This window comes from Emys orbicularis, chromosome 13 (genome assembly GCF_028017835.1).
Source record: "Emys orbicularis isolate rEmyOrb1 chromosome 13, rEmyOrb1.hap1, whole genome shotgun sequence".
Taxonomy (NCBI): Eukaryota; Metazoa; Chordata; order Testudines; family Emydidae; genus Emys; species Emys orbicularis.
Genome location: NC_088695.1, coordinates 17,098,570 through 17,119,874, shown reverse-complemented (window position 1 = coordinate 17,119,874; position 21,305 = coordinate 17,098,570). Strand labels below are relative to the sequence as shown.

At 45.7% G+C, this 21,305-nt stretch overlaps 1 pseudogene; it reads right to left on the bottom strand.

Annotated features, from left to right (window-relative positions):
- Positions 1-6,512: 6,512 nt before the first annotated feature.
- Positions 6,513-7,532, bottom strand: LOC135887517 (olfactory receptor 6N1-like; annotated as a pseudogene).
- Between the last annotated feature and the right edge of the window lie 13,773 nt (positions 7,533-21,305).

Sequence of the window (21,305 nt, the reverse complement as noted above, 5' to 3'; positions counted from 1 at the left end):
TGCTCCAGGTCTGGAGGAGGGCGGCTGAGGGTTGCCTCAGGAGGCTGGGCGCCTGATCGTGTTGACAGGCGGGCAACGGAAGGGGCGCCCTGGGCCTGATGATATGCCCAGGGGGTCCAAAATTGCCACTGGGGTTGCCAGTGGGATGCCAACCTGGGGAGCGGGGCCAGGGATTTCACCACGCTCCGCCCTGCGCTCCGGCCGGGGGAGCGGGGGCTGGGGCTTGCCACACTCGCCCGGCACTCCGGTCGCGCTCCGCCTTGGGGCGGCACTTCTCAAGGGGCAGCATTCTGGCCCTTTGGGGCGGCACCTTTGCTTCAGCGGCGGCACTCCAGCTTTTTTTTTGCTTGGGGCGGCAAAAAACCAAGAGCCAGCCCTGCTTGCTGCGCTCCGCCCAGCTCTCCGGCCCGGGGAGCGGAACCGCGGGTTTGCTGCTCTTCGCCTGGGGCTCCAATGGAGCGGGACCAGGGGCTTGCCGTGCTCCGTCTGGCGCTCCTCAGTGATGAGCGGTCATTTTCAGCACCATCTTCAGGGAAGATTCTGTATGCAAAAGGCCACATTCCTCAGGTATGACCTCTCCACCCCTACACAGCAGCAGCGTGCGAAATCCCCTCCCTGTTTCCTATGGCCCCACCCTCGAGTGGAGGGAAACCACCCAGGGCAGCAGCTGCTCCTGTCTGGGTTCCTCTGCACATGGCACAGCTGCGTTGGTGTCACACTGCCAGCAGACCCTGTAGGAGTCCCTGGTACCACTACGTGAAGCCCCCCGTGCACCACCCCTCATGAGTCCTCTCGCCACACCGCAGTAATATCCCTTATTATATACAAACTTTTAATGAACACAACGTGCAAACAGGATTCAAAGAACTTTTTTGGGGGGAGGATGGGGCATAAAGTTACAGATGAGTTTACACCTCCCTCTTCTTTTCTACATGGATTCTGGGATAGAGCGCCATGGGTCAAAATTGTCAGGGGCACTGACACCCGACAAATCCAGGCTAGAGAGAGGGCCCAGTTTTTCCCCAGTGCTGCCATCTTGTAAAACAGCAGTTCGAAATAAGGGCAGCAGTTAGGATTTTCTTTTCCCTTTCAAAAATGAGTGCTGCAAAAAAAGAAAAGAAAAGTGGACAATGAGTGTCGGGTTTTCAACAAAGAATGGAATACAAAATATTTTTTCACAAACGTGAACTCGAAGGCTGTATGCCTGATTTGTCAAGAGAGCATCGCGGTGTTCAAGGAGGACAATTTGAATCGCCATTTTTCAAGGAAACATCCTAATTGTGGCAGCAATTTAACAACTGAGGAAAGGGCAAGAAAAGCTGAGCAACTTGCCACAAACTTAAAAACTCAGCAAAATATTTATGTGCGATGGTCTGCAATTCAGGAAGCCACTACAAAGGCAAGTTACGTTCTGGCGTTTAAAATCGCTAAACAAAATGAGCCTTTTGCTGAAGGGGAGTTTTTGAAAGAATGCATGGTTGATGTTTCTGGCATGCTGTGCCCGGAATACCAAAACAAATTTGAGAACATTAGTTTGTCACGAAGAACTGTTACTCACCGTGTAGAAGTGATTGATGAACATTTGGCTTCTGAGTTGAACAAGAAAGCACAGGGCTTTACATTGTTTTCATTAGCTCTCGATGACAGCACTGACATTAAGGACACAGCACAGTTACTGATTTTTGTCAGAGGAATTGACGACAAATTTGAAATCACAGAGGAATTTTTATCAATGGAATCAATGAAAGGCACAACTAAGGGATCGGATTTATACGAGAAGGTGTCTGGGTGCCTTGAACATCTGAAGCTCCCCTGGAGTAAACTGGCAAATGTAACCACAGATGGATCACCAAATTTAACAGGGAAAAACGTAGAACTTTGTCCTGAATTCTTTTTAAAAGTAAAAGAAGATGACCCTGATAAAGAGGTGATTTTTCTGCATTGTATTATACATCAGGAGGCCCTTTGCAAAAATGTCCTGGACATTGATCATGTTGTTCACACAGTAGTGAAAATAGTGAACGACATAAGAGTGAGGGGACTTAACCATTGGCATTTCATTTCCTTTCTTGAAGACACTGATGCCGAACACCAGGACTTACTTTATCATACAAATGTCTGCTGGCTCAGCCTAGGAAAAGTATTGCAGCGAGTGTGGGAGCTCAGAGATGAAATCTGCACTTTTCTGGAGAAAGAAAATGATTTCCCTGAATTAAAGAATTCAAACTGGGTGTGCGACCTCGCTTTTGGTGTGGATATCTTGGCACATTTAAATGAACTTAATGCAAACCTGCAAGCAAAGAATGTGTTTGTACACATTTTGTATTCTGTATGACAGCTTTCAAAGCCAAGTTAGTCTTGTTTTCAAAACAAATTAAGGACAAAGTGCAGAGCAGAGAGAAAAGTAGAGCAAAATTTTGAGTGATTTGCACGGAGAATTTTCTCGTCGATTCTCTGACTTTGAGAAGATAGAGAAGACACTGGAGCTGGTGTCATGCCCACTGTCATTTGACTACAAGAAAGCCCCACAAGAATTACAACTGGAGCTCATTGATCTCCAGTGCGATTCCACCTTGAAGGAAAAGTACAATTCAGAAAAACTGGATTAGTTTTATGTCTCCTTGAGTGAAACAAAGTTCCCAAATATCTGCAAGGTGGCACAGAAAATCCTTGTTTTGTTTGGCTCCACCTATGTGTGCGAACAAACATTTTTCCTGATGAATTACAACAAATCTCGCTACAGATCCCAGTTAACTGATCAAGTATCAGGGGGTAGCCGTGTTAGTCTGTATCTACAAAAACAACAAGGAGTCTGGTGGCACCTTAAAGACTAACAGATTTATTTGGGCATAAGCTTTTGTGGGTAAAAACCTGATCAGTTAACTGATCAGCATCTCAGCTCGGTATTGCGGATTTCCACAACAAGAATGACACCGGACTTTAATGCCATTGTAAAAAAAGGGTGACCAGCTGCATTGTTCACATTAATCAAAGAGGGTGTGGAAAGGGGTTAAGTTTGGTTTAATTATTGTAATACGTTGTTATGATGGTATATTTATTATAATAAGTAAGGTTTTATGTTTATTTCCACTAAAATGTATCTTTATTAAATAGAGTTTATTTGAATATCTCTGAATTGTTAATTTTGTGAGCGTTCATGGCCTGCCATGAGGCAGTCAAGGGGCGGGAAGTGGGAGGGGGCAGGGGCCAGGCTGTTTTGGGAGGCGCCTTCCCTACCCGGCCCTCCATACAGTTTCACAATGCCGATGTGGCCCTCGGGCCAAAAAGTTTTCCCACCCCTGCTCCAGGAGTTCGGCTAATTCTAGGGCATGATGTTGTCAGGAGAAGGAAAGGGCTGGTTTTGTTCTTGTCTTTTAAATCTCAAGCACTCTTTCTTTCACACTCAAGAATACATCAGGATAGTTTTGTGTGTGTGATTTTTTAGGGTTGACTTGATGTAGCTGCTAAGTTTGAGGGGAGGACCCCGAAAGTGTCTGGTGCCAGTGTGGAGGGTGTTTTCCTTGTCACTTAGTTGTCACACTCTGTTTCCCCTGAGAATTCCAGCTGCTTTGGTAGTTAGTGTGGGTCTATCTTCCTAGACATTTCTGTCGTTGGATGACATAAAAGGGCACCTGAAGGGGACGGTGGAGGAAAAGTTGAGTAACTAGATATCCTTTGAAAGAGTGAATAACAAATCTCAGTGCCACAAAAGAGTCATTGTCTTATTCTTTCCTTGGCAGCCTAGATCACATCTTTTAATGTCTAAAGTGAAGACCTAGTCCAACAGGTGAAATGAAGATGATTCTGCTAGCTGAGTTTAAATGGCTTTGCATTTCAAGGAGCCCAAAATGTAATCAAGACCAGATCCAAAAGCAGATGAATACAACAGAGACATGGCTCTGAGAGAGTCTATCTGTCTTAGAAAGCACTCGGAGCGCTGTCTGGGACTTTATCATTGCTTTTGTTAGAAAGGAGAGATATGATTTGCATGGGTTGTGTGAGTGAAAAAGTTAGGAGCAGCTGAGAATGCGGCTGATGTTGTATTTCCTAAATACTTTCCCAAAAGTGTTTGGCCTGCCAGGCCCATAAGGACTTGAGAATGTTCTTGGAGACACTATTGTCTTGAGAGCTCGCTCATCTTTAGGGGTACAAAAGGGTGACTTGGTAGTTTAATGAATGAACTCAGTGATTGTTGGTGATGATGATGGTGGTGATGGGGTGGAATAAATGAGAAATGAGGGTGTAGCACATAGAGCAATGTTCCTATTAGTTCGTGCCAATTTTGTGAATAAAAGGACCAGTAAAGAAGAAGCGATACTAGTGAGAAAGAAGAAGATAGGTAAACCTACAGTACAGTATGTAACAAGATAAGTGTAGCAAATTGGCTAGGTCAGTCCAGTGCTTAATCTCATGTATGTGAGTTGGAAGAGCCCCAAATCGGGTGCCCTCCCTACTCTGGTTAGTGAGGTGTGTTCTCACAGTATCTCCTTGCTTTCCATGTAAGCTCAGAGAAGGATATTATAACCTAGTATTGTGGCATTAAATGGCAAACTTTTCTCTTTTAAAGGTCTCTTCCCAGTCAGTGAAACCTGTGGTGAAAAACTTTCCCTTGATTTTACTGCATTTGGGTTTCTTGTCTTGTAATGGGTTGCTAGGAGCTGTCAGGGAACTGTCCATGGAAAAGTGGAGTGGATGTGAGCAGTGGCTACTAAGAAAGCCTTAGAGAAGGGCCCAGAAAGTGGCAGTAGCTGGTTTCTGTAGTAGAGTGGTTAATGTGTTTGCCTGATATGCAAAAGGTCACTGACTTGAAACCCAGCAGAAGCAGTGTTGGTTTCTAACTCCAACTGTAGCTATTACGTTTTCTTCCTCATTAGTTTCTCCTTTCATGAGACTTTAAGATCTAAAGAAAAAATAACAGGAGTACTTGTGGCACCTTAGAGACTAACAAATTTATTAGAGCATAAGCTTTCGTGGGCTACAACCCACTTCTTCGGATGCATCCGAAGAAGTGGGTTGTAGCCCACGAAAGCTTATGCTCTAATAAATTTGTTAGTCTCTAAGGTGCCACAAGTACTCCTGTTATTTTTGCGGATACAGACTAACACGGCTGCTACTCTGAAACCTAAGATCTAAAGGAAGCAATTAGCCTACATGTTGAGGGAAGGAATGACCATCATTTGGAAGATTGCCAGCTACATAACAAATATGAGCGTAGAAGAATACCAACCCTTAGTTCTGCAGATTTAGCTCCCAGCCAGCAGTTTTCCTCTCTTCTGTTTCATTTGTGCTAACTAGAAAACCATGTAATTTTTTTTTAAAGCATGAAACAATATATATTTTAAAAATTAAACATGCTGAAGCAGATGCTTTCAGATAGCAAGGGAGATTGAAATGAGGCCATTTCCTCAGGTAGAGAAAAAGGGAAGTATCATGGGTGGGATTTAAACCCCCTCTTCCCAGAACACCCAAGTGAAAGGAAGACAGACCCTTGGATCTGGCACCTTAGCCCACTCAGCCACTGTGTAGACAGAAAGAACAAGGAGTACTTGTGGCACCTTAGGCGTGGTCTACACTGGTGTGTGTGGGGGGGGATCGATCTATGATATGCAACTTCAGCTACGAGAATAGCCGACTCCGCTTACGCCTCTCGCCGTGGTGGAGTTCCGGAGTCGATGGCAAAGCGATCGGGGATTGATTTAACTGCGTCTACACTAGACGCGATAAATCGATCCCCAATAGATCGATCACTACCCGCCAATCCGGCGAGTAGTGTAGACGTAACCTTAGAGACTAACAAATTTATTTGGGCATTAGCTTTCATGGGCTAAAACCCACTTCATCTGATGCATGCAGTGGAAAATACAGTAGCAAGATATATATACACACAGAGAACATGAAAAAATGGGTGTTGCCATACCAACTATAACAAGAGTAATCAATTAAGGTGGGCTATTATCAGCAGGAGAAAAAAAACCTTTTGTAATGATAATCAGGATGGCCCATTTCCAACAGTTGACAAGTAGGTGTGAGTAACCATAGGGGAAAAATTAGCATGGGGAAATAGTTTTTACTTTGTGTAATGATCCATCAACTCCCAGTCTTTATTCTGCTAGGGCCTGGTTCTTTGCATCCAGCCTGTGTGAGTGTAGTGAAAGTGGTTGGTTTGCAGAGGGCTATGATGGTAATAAGCACAATTTCAGGGGTGGCAGATTTCCCAGGCTTATGTCCCCATCTATGCTGCACAAGGAGTTACTATTTTTATTGTCCAAACATTTATTTTGATCAAAAATGGCTTTTTTACAGATCTAAAAATTGGTTAAAATTTTGTTTCCATTCTGCCTAGTGCCCAATTAATAACTCCATGATGGGAACCTGGTTATGGCCACCTCCCTCCCTGGTCCTTCCACTGAGATAGACAACACTGAGTGCTGAGATTTTCACTGGGACTTTTCAACTTAATTTTAATGGGGGCTGATTGCTTAAATCACCCGGACAGCTTTGAAAACCTCAGGCTAAGTTATTATCTTGTAATCTCTGCACATTTTTGTGAAAGCCACATTTACTGACTGCTTTGCTAAAGGCTTCCTTGACCTCTCTGTTTCTCAGGCTGTAGATGAGGGGGTTTACCAAGGGAGTCAGGACAGTGTAGAAAAGAGAGAGCACTTTCTTCAGGTCTCTCAGTGTATCACGTTTTGGTAGCATGTAAACAATCATTATGGTTCCATAGAAAATTGTCACCACAATGAGGTGAGAGGAGCAGGTGGAAAAGGCCTTTTGTCTCCCAGTGGTGGAATGGATTCTCAGGATGGTGGCAATGATACACATGTAGGAAGTCAGGGTTAGTAGGAATGGAGGCAGGGTGAATACAGAGACTATTATGAAATCCAGCAATATGACCTGGTGGGTGTCACTGCAGGAGAGTTCCATGAGTGGGATGGAGTCACAATAGAAATGGTCAATTTCATTCGGGCCACAGAATAATAACTGTGATAGGAATGAGATTAAGATAATTAAAACCAAACAACCATTTAACCATGACCCAGTAGCCAATTGGAGGCAAAACCTGATATTCATAAGAGTTGAATAGTGCAGGGGTTTACATATCGCTAAATACTGATCATAAGACATCGCTGCTAGGAGATAGCATTCTGTACATGCCAGAGAACCACAGAAATACAGTTGCGTGAAGCAGCCACTGACTGAGATGGTTTTGTCCCCAGTCAGGAGACTGGCCAGCAACCTGGGCAGGATGGTTGAGGTGTAACAGGTCTCCAGGCAGGACAAATTCCCCAGGAAGAAGTACATGGGGGTGTGAAGGTGCTGGTCAGCCACAATGAGCACCACGATGAGGGTGTTCCCAGCCACGGTTGCCATGTAGATCACTTGGAAGAGAAGAATTTGCAGGTCAGGGAGATCCCCGAATCCCAGGATGATGAATTCTGTGATTGCCATTTGGTTTCCCCAGTCTCTGTCTGCCATGGTTTGAGTCCAGGAACAATAAAACAAGCTGTGCAATTGAATTGGAAGAACATAGAGTTAAAAGTTAATCAAGTCTCATGAATTAATTCCAGAAATATTTGGAAAATCCCCTTCCTGTCCTGATTACATTTAGGCTTAAAATTTCAGCCTGTAGAGTTCAGAGCAAAGTTCCAGAAGTCTCAATTCATTTCTTAGGGTTTGAGACAAGGTGGGTGAGGTAATACCTTTTATTGGACCAACTTCTGATGGTGAGAGACAAGTTTTCGATTACACAGAGCTCTTTAGGGTTTGGGAGACAGGACTCCGGTTCCACTGAGGTTCTTGTCTTTCATCATTCTGCAGAAACGGGACTTTCTCATTAAAGAGACCTGCAGTTACCTGAAGGGATGAGCTGGTGCATGTGATCTACCTTTGGAAAATGGGCTTTCCCTTCGATTTAATAAATGTAAATGCTCTCTCATATTTGTATTCTTTCTTCATGCTTTTCAATATGATCCCACTTCAACCTTTCTCCCACTTGGTTCATTTTGTGCCTTCAAAGCTTTGTAGCTAACAATGCTCTGTGTGACTTGTAATTATACAAGTCTATTGTATATAATTTTTTAGTCTAATGATCCTTTGTGGAAAATATTTTAGATCATGGACAAACACCAGCTTACATGTTTTGGAAGATGCCTGTCCAAGGTGATGGCCAGTAATAATGTACAGTAGAACCTCAGAGTTACAAACATCAGAGGTACGAACTGACCGGTCAATCACACACCTCATTTGGAACCAGAACTACGCAATCAGGCAGCAGTAAAGACCAAAAAAAAAAAAAAAAAAAAAATTAAAAGCCAATACAGTACAGTACTGTGTTAAACGTAAACTACTAAAAAAAATAAAGGGAACGTTAAAAAAAAAAAAGATTTGACAAGGTAAGGAAACTATTTCTGTTCTTGTTTCATTTAAATTAAGATGGTTAATAGCAGCATTTTTCTTCTGCATAGTAAAATTTCAAAGCTGTATTAAGTCAATGTTCAGTTGTAAACTTTTGAAAGAACCACCATAACATTTTGTTCAGTTACAAACATTTCAGAGTTACGGACAACCTCAGTTCCTGGGGTGTTTGTAACTCTGAGGTTCTCCTGTACTTGCACCGCCCCTTTATTAGTATTCAAGATATGCTGCCATCTAGTGGGTATTTCTGAAAATAGTTGCTCATATCTCACCCTTACACCATGCTGCTGCCTAGTGGCAGTTTTACAGTATAACTTTCCCATTAGTATATTGGCCGCTGAAATCTATTGGTCACTAGTCAGTATTTCTGACCTCCCCCCTCCCTCACTTCCTGTACTCTGCTGCCATCTAGTGTCCATTTCCCAGCATGACAGCCTGTTACTCTGCTATCCTATAGTGCATTCTTCTTTTTGCTTTCCCATTCTTAGCTCTTATGTCACCTGGTGCCCATTATTTAGTATAACAGCCCATTTCTCACTACTTAACATCTGCTACTATCCACAGTTCATTAGAAGGCATCAAGGTCCTTTTCTCTTCAGTCCTCTTTACTCACCACTTATACACCATGATACAGCTTCACCTCCCTTTCCACTTCCCTCGGTTGGTCATTTGGCAACATAACATCTCCTTTCTTGCCCTTCCACTTTGGCTGCTGTCCATTGGGCAGCACCACTACACCTTTCCCATTCCTCTGCCCTCTAGTGGCCCTAGACAGCATAATCTCATCTCTCCTCATTTCTTACCTACTGCTAGGTGTGCACTGTTCCAAATTATAGCCGCTAGGAACCAAATCACACAACATCATGATTGCAACATTAGTGGCTACGAGAGCACGTACAAAAGCAGTGGCTTTCAAAGTATTAGCAGGGGTTTCCTATCCATCCACTGCATTTGTGTTGATGTGGGGTCTGCTTCCAATGGAAATGCATCGATTGAATCTACAGTGACAGAATTCCCATTGCTCTCCAGGGTGAGATTCTCAGAGGCGTCTAAGGAAGTTAAGAGTCCAACTCCCATTTCAAAGTGATTTGGGTGCCTAACTCCATTAGGTCCCTTGGAAAATCATTTCCACAGTGTTGGAGCCCTACCGTTCTCACCATTGCCCAGGTCCCCTACCTCTGGCCAAGCCCTGACGTGCTCCCAGTGACTGAGCCAGCACTGCCATGTTAGGCATCACAGAGGTTCTGCCCATTGGTAGGTGGCAGCTGCTTCCTCTCACCATAGGTTGCATCATGCCCCGAGGAGAGGGCCCTGCATGTAGCAGAGCTGAGTAAGGCACCTGGGGCTGACTAGACACTGGGCCCTGAGAACTAGCCCTCTCGAGACATGTGCTTGTTGCAGTGAGTTTTGGGGACACTCATTGAAACAGGTCCCCTCCCTTTGAACTGCTCTGTACAGTTGGTGGCAGAAGAGCAGCTGCTGCCCTGAAGGGCTGCAGGAAGAGTCCCTCGTCAGGGACCGTTTGACAGACCCAACTGCAGAATTGGCCTCAGTTCTATGTGTGCCCTGGCAAAACCCCAGGTAGGTCTGGACAGTCCCAGTGGACCTGGCGTGTGCATCTACTTCTCTGTGGTTGCCCAACCTCCCAGCCTCAAAGGGCCCAGTGAGCCTGGAGCAGTTGCTTTGCCGGAGCTGGTCACAGCTGGGCGTAGCCCAGGTAAGAGCTATAAAGCTGTTCCTGGTGAAGTGTCCAGAGGTCACTGCTGGGGCCTAGTTGTTTGCGTCTGGCCTGGGAGCGCAGTGAAGGTGGTTGATCTGCAGAGGGCTATACTGGCAATGAGTCCAATTTCAGGGGTGGCAGATTTCCCAGGCTTACGTCCCCACATATGCTGCACCAGGAGTTACTATTTTTATTTTCCAAACATTTATTTTGATCATAGATGGCTTTTTCACAGATCTAAAAAATTCATTAAAATTTTGTCTCCATTCTGCCTAGTGCCCAATTAATAACTCCATGATGGGAACCTTCTTATGGCCACCTCCCTCCCTGGTCCTTCCACTGAGATGGACAACACTGAGTGCTGAGATTTACAAAGAGAGTTTTCAACTTAATTTTAATGGGGGCTGATTGCTCAAATCACCCAGGCAGTCTTGAAAACCTCATGTTACATTATTATGTAGGTGTATCTGCAAGTTTTTGTGAAAGCCACATTTACTGACTGCTTTGCTAAAGGCTTCCTTGACCTCTCTGTTTCTCAGGCTGTAGATGAGGGAGTTTACCAGGGGAGTCAGAACTGTGTAGCAAAGAGAGAACACTTTGTTCAGGTCTCTCAGTGTATCACGTTTCGGTAGCAGGTAGACAATCATTATGGTTCCATAGAAAATTGTCACCACAATGAGGTGAGAGGAGCAGGTGGAAAAGGCCTTTTGTCTTCCAGTGGTGGAAGGGATTCTCAGGATGGTGGTGATGATACACATGTAGGATGTCATGGTTAGTAGGAATGGAGGCAGGGTGAATACAGAGACTAATATGAAATCCACCAATATGACTTAGTGGGTGTCACTGTAGGAGAGTTCCATCAGTGGGATGACATCACAATAGAAATGGTCAATTTCATTTGGGCCACAGAATATTAACTGTGATAGCAATAAGACAAAGATGGTAATAGCCAAAAAAACCCAACATTTAACTGGAGCCATAAGCCAATTGGAGGTAAAACCTGGTATTCATAAGAGTTGAATAGTTCAGGGGTTCATGTATTGCTAAATACTGATCATAAGACATCGCTGCTAGGAGATAGCATTCTGTACATGCCAGAGAACCAAAGAAATACAGTTGTGTGATGCAGCCACTGACTGAGATGGTTTTGTCCCCAGTCAGGAGACTGGTCTGCATCCTTTGCAGGATGATTGAGGTGTAGCAGGTCTCCAAGCAGGACAAATTCCACAGGAAGAAATACATGGGGGTATGAAGGTGCTGATCAGGCACAACGAGCACCACGATGAGGGTGTTCCCGGCCACGGTTGCCATGTAGATCACTAGGAATATCAGGAAGATGCTGTCCCTGAACTCAGAATTTAGAAGTAATCTGGCATGTGTGATCCGGGCTAGTAAGACTCTATCACCACTCGCCACCCCATTGAAATGTCATGGAGGACAGGAGACATTCCAGAAGACTGGAAAATGGCTAATATAGTGCCCATCTATAAAAAGGAAAATAAGGACAACCTGGGGAATTACAGACCAGTCAGCTTAACTTCTGTACCCAGAAAGATAATGGAGCAAATAATTAAGCAATCAATTTGCAAACACCTAGAAGATAATTAGGTGATAAGCAAAAGTCAGCATGGATTTGTCAAGAACAAATCGTGTCAAACCAACCTGATAGTTTTCTTTGACAGGGTAACAAGCCTTGTGGATAGGGGGGGTAAGTGATAGATGTGGTATATCTTGACTTTAGTAAGGCTTTTGATACTGTCTCACATGACCTTCTCATAAACAAACTGGGGAAATACAACCTAGATGGAGCTATTATAAGGTGGGTGCATAACTGATTGGAAAACTTTTCCCAGAGAGTAGTTATCAGTGGTTCACAGTCATGCTTGAAGGGCATAACGAGTAGGGTCCCGCAGGGATCGGTTCTGGGTCCAGTTCTGTTCCATATCTTCATCAATGATTTAGATAATGGCATAGAGAGTACGCTTATAAAGTTTGCGGATGATACCAAGCCCGGAGGGGTTGCGAGTGCTTTGAAGGATAGGATTAAAATTCAAAATGATCAGAACAAACTGGAGAAATGGTCTGAAGTAAATAGGATGAAATTCAATAAGGACAAATGCAAAGTACTCCACTTAGGAAGGAACAATCAGTTGCACACATACAAAATGGGAAATGACTGCGGAAGGAAGGAGTACTGCGGAAACGGATCTGGGGGTCATAGTGGATCACATGCTAAATATGAGTCAACAGTGTAACACTGTTGCAAAAAAAAGCAAACGTAATTCTGGGATCTATTAGCAGGAGTGTTGTAAGCAAGACAGGAGAAGTAATTCTTCCGCTCTACTCCATGCTGATTAGGCCTCAACTGGAGTATTGTGTCCAGTTCTGGGCGCCACATTTCAGGAAAGATGTGGACAAATTGGTGAAAGTCCAGAGAAGAGCAACAAAAATGATTAAAGGTCTAGAAAACATGACCTATGAGGGAAGATTAAACAAACCCAATTTTTTCAGTCTGGAGAAGAGAAGACTGAGAGGGAACATGATATCTGTTTTCAAGTACAATAAAGGTTGTTACAAGGAGGAGAGAGAAAACATATTCTCCTTAACCTCGGAGGATAGGACAAGAAGCAATGGGCTTAAATTGCAGCAAGGATAGTGTAGGTTGGACATTAGGAAAAACTTCCTAACTGTCAGAGTGGTTAAGCACTGGAATAAATTGTCTAGGGAGGTTGTGCAATCTCCATCATTGGAGATTTTTAAGAGCAGGTTGGACAAACACCTGTCAGGGATGGTGAAGATAATACTTAGTCCTGCCTTGAGTGAAGAGGACTGGACTAGATGATCTCTCAAGGTCCCTTCCAGTTCTTCGATTCTATGATTCTATGATTGGGGCTCACACTGAGCCAGATCCTCAGCTGGTGTAAATCAAAGTAGTGCCATTTGTGTCAGTGAGACAGATCCTCAACTGAGGACCCTGTAACAAGAAATGGATCTCATGCTCCATCTCTGTGAAAAGGTGCTATGAACGCTGACTGACACTGCGGTGGGAAGGTGAGGCTAAAACTCTTAATATTCACCTGAAGAAGAGCTCTGTGTAGCTCAAAAGCTTCTCTCATTCACCATGACAAGTTGGTCCAATAAAAGATATTACCTCACCCACCTTGTCCCTCTAATATTCACAAAGCAAATTCATGCCTCTGTTTAGAAGGTGATATAGAAATGCAGTCAGGAAGACGGTGCTCACCTGTAACCACAGGACAGCCCAAGCTTGAAGTGATGAGCTCTTATTTCTCAGGGTTCGGCGGCCAGGACTCAGGATTCTCAGCTAAGGTTCTTGTCGCTCCTCTTTCTGCAGAAACTGGGAGAGGTAGAATGGTGAACTTCTGTTTTCCCTGCCCCTTACTCCAAGAATAAGGGGGACATACAACAAAATTTAAAGGTGGGCAACTTAAAATCTAGAAAACTAAGTACTTGTTCATCCAATGTGTAATTAAACTGTGGCACTCACTGTGATGCTGGCAGATCAAGGGCTAGCTCATGCCAAGGTCCTCCCTGTCTCAGCAGGACACTAAGAGATACAAAGGTGGAATCAGACTCACTCACTTGTGGGTTAATATTGATAAAATGGGTACTAGAATTATAAGGAAGTGTTTAATGTTTGGACTCTGTTGAATGCTTTTCAGTAGCTGCTTGCATTAATCTCCCCTGTAATGTCTGTTCCATATTGTAATTTAACATTTGAGTGGTTGTAGTGAGCTTCTGTGAGTATGAACCTCCACACAGGAGAGGGACGTTAATGAGTGTGAAGAGTTGCTCTTCCACAGACATTAAGCCTCTCCTGAAAAAGGAAACCCATCATTACCAGTTAGGATGACCAGATAGCAAGTGTGAAAAATCAGGACAGGGAATGGGGGGTAAGACAAAGCCCCAAATATCAGGACTGTCCCTATAAAATTGGGACATCTGGTCACCCTAATACCGGGTGGGCTATGGGTGGATATTGCAACTGGAATCTCCCTACAACTGGATTGAGAAACAATCAACAAAAGGACTAGATACTTATTGTTCTGCTCTCCTCCCTATGAAGATGAGTCATGCGAGTGGATTGAGTTTGCAGCTGAGAGCAGATGGCAGGAGAGGGATAAAAACCCCAAACAAAAGGAACTAGGGATCTCTAGGCTGCTTGGATGCTCGGGGCAGGGCGTTTCTAGGCATTTGCAAGAGCTCCCCAGCTGCTTAGCCTGGGTTAGCCCTAAAGGTCAAATACAGCTTGCTGCTGAGAGAAGCCTGTATTACCTTTTGAAACCTGAGACTGTGACTCATTCATGGGTCTGTTTTCTTGCTTTAACCTTGCAAATAACTCTCATTTCCTTTTCCTATTTAATAAATCTTCCTATACAGTAGTTCACTATAGGATTGGCTCCAAGTGTCATCTTTGGTGTGAGACCTAAAGTGCAATTGACCTGGGGGAAGTCAGGAGTAACCTGAATATTGCTGTGATTCTTGGCGTAAGGGGTCATGTACCACAGATACGCTCACCTGGGGGGCAGGACAGACCGGCACAACCAAGGGGACTTTCTGGGGAGACTCTGTCAAGGCTGTTTAAGTGCCTGAGGAGTTTGTACTCGGTGCAGTTGGTTGGTGAAATCTAAGTTTAGACCTGACAACCAATGAGGGGTTTGTGCCCTGGTTTGTAACTGTCTGTCCTGAGTTTGGCACTCATACTCTTGCATCTCCATTGGGAGCATCACACTCACTGCCACAGGAAGTCCTTGATATGAAGGACTTAACTAGATTCCAGAAGAGATTGGATGTTCCTGATAGCCATATAAATATCCAGAGTTATCATAATTAATGGCAACAATAGAGATTGGCTTAACCCCCAAAACATGAGGTTTAATATCCATTCCAAAACTAACTATTATAGACCAACAGGACATATGTGAGGGGAGATTATCCCAGTACTGCTATTGCAGTGTTCTTACATTTGCCTCTGAAACATCTAGTCCTGCTCACTCTCGGAGAATTATACTGGACAGGATGGCCCTTGGGTCTGGTCTAATCTGGCAATTCCTATATTACTACGTTCTCCTAAAGTGATAGAGAGAAACCCCAAATTCCAGTTAGTTCAAGAATCTACTCTTTTGATATTTCAGCCTCTGACAGGCTGTTTCCTGAAAAAAGTTGACCTGGCGCAGATTACTTCGTAACACTTTTTGGTGAAGATCGATACAAACAAATCATTTGAGAAGAGGTTGTCAAACTGTCTATAGGATTGCGACATTAATTCTAATAGGAGATTAGGACACCCAATTCCTAGGCGGCTTTAAAAATCTCAACCATAGCACCTCTGCAATGTCTATATCTTGTTTATTCCCGGGGTTCAGCTGACTGATGGATTCTCTTGCAACCTGCCTGACTGAGATATAGTGAAACAGTTTTTGTTATTTACTTTTAACTAAAACCATTTGTTCTTCAAATTCCCTCTCATCCTCCTAATTTCATTCTTACACTTTACCCACCTAACATGCCATTTTAATGTTCCTTTTTATCAGCTTCACTTAGTTTTGATTTCCATTATTCTATTTCAGGCTTCACCCTAGTTATCCTGAGCCAGATCCTTAGCTGAGAACCTTTCACAAGACATATATCTCAATTTCCCTATTGTTAAATGGTGCTATTAACACCGACTGGCACTGGTGTGGGAAGGTGAGGCTAAAACTGCTAATATTCACAGAGACAAGGTGAGTGAGGTAATATCTTTTATTGGACCAACTTCTGCTGGTGAGAGGGACAAGCTTTTGAGAGCTAGAAAACTTGTGTCTCTCTCCAACAGAACTTGGTCCAGTAAAAGATATCACCTCACCCACCTTGTCTCTCTAATATCCTGGGACCAACACGGTTACAACAACACTGCCAACAATTTTCACAAAGCACATTCGTGCCCCTGTTTGGAAGGTGGTATAGAAACGCAATCAGGAAGAGGGTGCTCACCTGTAACCACAGGACAGCTCAAGCTTCGAGTGATGACCTCTTATTTCTCAGGGTTTGGCGGCCAGGACTCGGTTTCCACCACTGAGGTTTTTGGGTCTCATCATTCAGTAGAAACTGGATCTGTTCAGTGAAGACACCTGCATTTACCTGAATGGATGAGCAGCTGCTGCGATTTGTCTTAGAACATGCTCTTCCCCCTCCATTTACAAAGCGCAGAGTCCTCATATTTGTATCCTTCTCCATGGAAGACTGCATTTCCCTTGATTCCACCTCTGAAGAGGTTGAGCCTGGGGAGTTAGCGCTGTGTTTTCTGTGCAGACAGTACAAACAACTGTCCTGATGCAACCAACCTCCCACGCCCAGAGGAATTGCCTTTCTGCTACCAGCTGTATGAGGTCATTGCTCTGCATGGCTGAAATGTAATGCAGCGTCCCTGGAGTGCTTGGCCATGCAGAGACTGAGGCTACTCAGCAATCTTTGCTCATGTCAATTGTCCCATTGCCTTCAGTGGAACAATTGCATAAGAAACAATGGCTAAGATGACTCAGGCCTGCCAGATTGGGTGATGAAGCCCCACAGTTTAACAGACACACAGGAAACTGAATGTAAAGTAAATTTAATCCATAGTTTGCAAGTGAAAGATTTGGATGAAAGAATCTCTCTCTGCTACTCACACCCCCAATGGAAATATTTCTCCCAAGGAACTTTGATGTTATCAGTCATTACTAATGTTGATTTATTTAACAATATTCTCACCCTTCTGCTGAGCGGTAGCAGAATTCAGGGTTTTGCAGATTGATTTGATTTCCCATTGGAAAACCAGTGATGTGGAGTCTGGGTAATTTCTTAGCATAACTTGTTTGTTTTTACATTATATACATCAGTCCTGGAGCAGAGGTGACCACACACAACATGCCGGAATCCTCCTTTTAGGGATCTCAGCCCATACGTCAGGAGCAGGACTAGCATGCAAGGACCTTCCCCCACACAGTACTTTCAGCCCAGAACCCTAAGGGTGAAAGGTGGGTTATTGCCAGTGCGTGGGAGCTGGGCTGGGCAGGGTACTTCTCTGTATGACGTCTCTGACAAGTGTAGCTGTGATTCTCTCTAATGCTGTTGCATCATGAACTAACTTCACATATTTTCCATGCAACAGCCCTCAGGTCTGTATCCTAATAGCTATTGCAATAGCTTCTCTATAGTTCCAGTGTCATTCCTGGGATGTGCCCTGTGGGTTGCCTGACCATTCTGTTTGTTGGATTCTCATTTCTGAGAGATTCCTGCCTCTCCCAAAGGAACAGAAAGTACCAGACTGGGAGAACTAGTGGTAAGCCACCAGAGAGGTGGGAAGCACAATGTTCTGTTTCCATAGGAACATAGGAATTGCCAGACTGGATCAGACACATGGTCCATCTAGTCCAATATCCTGACAGTGGCCAGACCCAGATGTTTAAGAGGAAGGTGTAAGAACGCCACAGGAGGCAGAGGTGGGATAATCTGCCCCCCATATAGCTCTCACCTGGATCTCTAATACTTAGAGATTGGCTCAAGCCCTGAAGCATGAGGTTTAGTATCATTTCCAGAATGTTGGTTGTCATTAATTAGGATAACTCTGAACATTATCCATGTAAATTTCCAATCCCTGACATTCCAAATGTGTTAAACCAACCTGATAGCTTTCTTTGACAGGGTAACAAGCCTTGTGGATGGGGGGAAGCGGTGGATGTGGTATATCTTGACTTTAGTAAGGCTTTTGATACTGTCACGCATGACCTTCTCATAAACAATGAGACCATTGTTTCTTATTCTGTCATCTGCCACCACTGAGAACAGCCTAGCTCCATCCTTTTTGGAAACCCCCATTCAGGTAGTTGAAGGCTGCTATCAAATCCCCCTCACTCTTCTCTTCTGCAGACTAAATAATCCCAGTTCCCTCAGCCTCTCCTCATAAGTCATGTGCCCCAGCCCCTAATAATTTTCGTTGCCCTCTGCTGGACTCTCTTCAATTTGTCCACATCCCTTCTGTAGTGGGGGGCCCAAAACTGGACACAGTACTCCAGATGAGGCTTCACCAATGTTGAATAGAGGGGAATGATCACGTCCCTCGATCTGCTGGCAATGCCCCTACTTATACAGCCCAAAATACAGTTATCCTTCTTGGCAACAAGGGCATACTGTTGACTCATATCCAGCTTCTCATATCCAGTGTCCTGGAAGGTGCATCATAGAGAAAGAGTGTGTGAGCATTAAGGGAGCCTTAAGCCAGTTCTGAGCAGACTCCATGTCCCCAACTCAAACTGAGCATGAACCAGTGATGCAGCATTGTATTTCCCGGGTTGGCAGACAACTTGAAATTCTAGCCCCAAGACAGCTCACCCCGGCTCCCTTAGCCATAGTTGTCCCCTGCCTGAGCGCACCCCACCTCAGCCAGAGCCCCCCTGCCCCACCTCACCCAGAGCTCCTATCTCTCATTTCCAGGCCCTTCCTCAGCGTGCCCCGCCTCAGTCTGATCTCCTGTAATTCACCCTGGGGCCTTTCCTCAGTGCCCCCACCTTTGCTAGAGTCCATCTGTCTCTCACCCTCCCCTCCTCAGCACTTCCTGCCTCAGAGAGATCCCCCCATCTCTCTCACCTCCTGCTCCTGCCTCTGGCTTCCCACCTCAGCCACAGCCCCATGTGCCTCACCTCATCTCCCCCCCCCCCATCTCTAACCTCCCACTTCAGTGTGACCTGTCTCTCACCACCCGCCTCAGGGCTACCTGCCTTTGCCTGAGCCCCCCCACCTCTCACTTCCCGCATCAGCCCGAGCCCCCATGTCCCTCGCTTCCCACCTCAGCCTGAGTTCCCATCTCTCACCCCCACCTCACCCTGAGCTAACTTATCACCCGCCCGCCTAAACAAGAGCCCCCCGCCTCTCCCTTCCCGCCTCAGCCTAAGCCCCCCTGCCCCTCGCTTCCCGCCTCAGCCCAAGCCCTCCTGCCCCTCGCTTCCCCCTCAGCCCGAGCTAACCTATCACCCTCCAGCCTAAACAAGAGCCCCCCCACCTCTGACTTTCCCCTTAAGCCCCTCGCTTCCCACCCAACCTCAGCGCTTCCCACTGCATCAGTGGAGCTGCCTCAGCGCTTTGCATCTGGCCTGAGCCCATCAGCTCCCTGACTCAGACATAGCCCTGCCCGCAGCTCTGCCCCTCCACTACTCTACCCTTCTTGCCCCACCTCAGACACAGACCCCACCCTCCTCTGGCTAGGCCCCACCCCTACGCTTCTCTGTATTGCCGCCCCTTCCCCACCCCTCATCCTCTGCTGCCCCTAGTGCCCATTCTACAGTATATCTGCCTCTTCCCAACCCCTCACCCTCTGCTGCCCTAGTGCTCATTGTACAGTATAGCCGTCCCTTCCCCGCCCCTCACCCTCTGCTCCCTATGAGCTGCCCCCTCCATTAACATTTGTGAGGTGCTCAGATGGCACAGTGATGAGGGACCTACACAGAGAAAGAGCTCTGTACGCCATTGTGTTCCATGATACAGCTCCCGGGCTGGGAGGTTTCAGCACTGAGCTGGTTAAATAGAGTGGGATTTTCCAAAAGCCACTAAACTGTTGAGGAGACCAAGTCTCAATGACGCTAGCAATGAGAATTATGTGCCTAGATCACTTAAGTGCTTTTGAAAATCCCACCCTGATGGCCAGATTTCCAACAGCTTGGCACCCACAATTGAGGACAGAAATTTCCAGAAAGCTCAGCTCCCATTTGGGAAATGAAAAGTGCCAGGTTTTCAAAAATGCCCATCAGTCAGCAACTTCTGGGTGGCACTTACTGTCAGATTTTTGACAGCGTTCATCACCCCCCATGCTGAGCTGTTTTGGAAATATAGCCCTTAATTTTTGCCCTCCGTTTGCTGGACCTAGCTGGCTGCTCTCCCACTCTCTTCCTCTGCTCTGCCTCTCCATCCTGGTCTGAGAGTTCAGGCCTAAATGTGCAGATTACCCACCCACCAGATCCCTTGTCTCTCTGGGAATGCTGGGGAAAGGCTCACTCATCCTTTCCTCCTATTTCCTCAGACTGGAACCTGAAAGCTACTTCTCTGCTGAGGGATTAACCTAAATGTAAGGGGACTGTTGCCCCCTTACTAACATTCAGTGGGGATGTTTTGGTTGGCTAGCTCCCAGCACTAAAAGGGGAAGGGTCGATGGCAAATCAGGAGCCTGAGACTGACAGGGTATGTCTACACTACAGGATTAATCTGAATTTATATAATTCGAATTTGGGAAACAGATTGTATAAAGTCGAATGTATGCGGCCACACTAAGCACATTAATTCGGCGGTGTACGTCCATGTATCAGGGCTAGCGTCGATTTCTGGAGCATTGCACTGTGGGTAGCTATCCCATAGTTCCCGCAGTCTCCCCCGCCCATTGGAATTCTGGGTTGAGATCCCAGTGCCTGATGGGACAAAAAACATTGTCGCAGGTGGTTCTGGGCACAGCCTCACCCCTCCCTCCCTCCCTCCCTGCATGAAAGCAACGGACGGCAGACAACCATTTCGCACCTTTTTTCCTGGGTGAACACTGCAGACGCCATACCACGGCAAGCATGGAGCCCGCTCAGCTCAAGACAGCAGTCATGAACATTGTAAACACCTCACACGTTCTCGTGGAGTTTATGCTGAGCCAGGATCAGAAAAACGAGGCGAGGAGGCGGTGGCAGCGCAGTGACAAGCGTGATGAGGACATGGACATGGACACGGACACAGAATTCTCTCAAACGGCGGGCCCCGGTGCTTTGGAGATCATGTTGTTAATGGGGCAGGTTCTATCCATGGAACGCCGATTCTGGGCAAGGGAAACAAGCACAGACTGGTGGGACCGCATAGTGTTGCAGGTGTGGGATGATTCCCAGTGGCTGCGGAACTTTCCCATGCGTAAGGGCACTTTCATGGAACTTTGTGACTTGCTGTCCCCTGCCCTGAAACGCCAGAATACCAAGATGAGAGCAGCCCTCACAGTTGAGAAGCGAGTGGCGATAGCCCTGTGGAAGCTTGCAACGCCAGACAGCTACCGGTCAGTCGGAAATCAATTTGGAGTGGGCAAATCTACTGTGGGGGCTGCTGTGATGCAAGTAGCCAAAGCAATCACTCAGGTGCTGCTACGAAAGGTAGTGACTCTGGGAAATGTGCA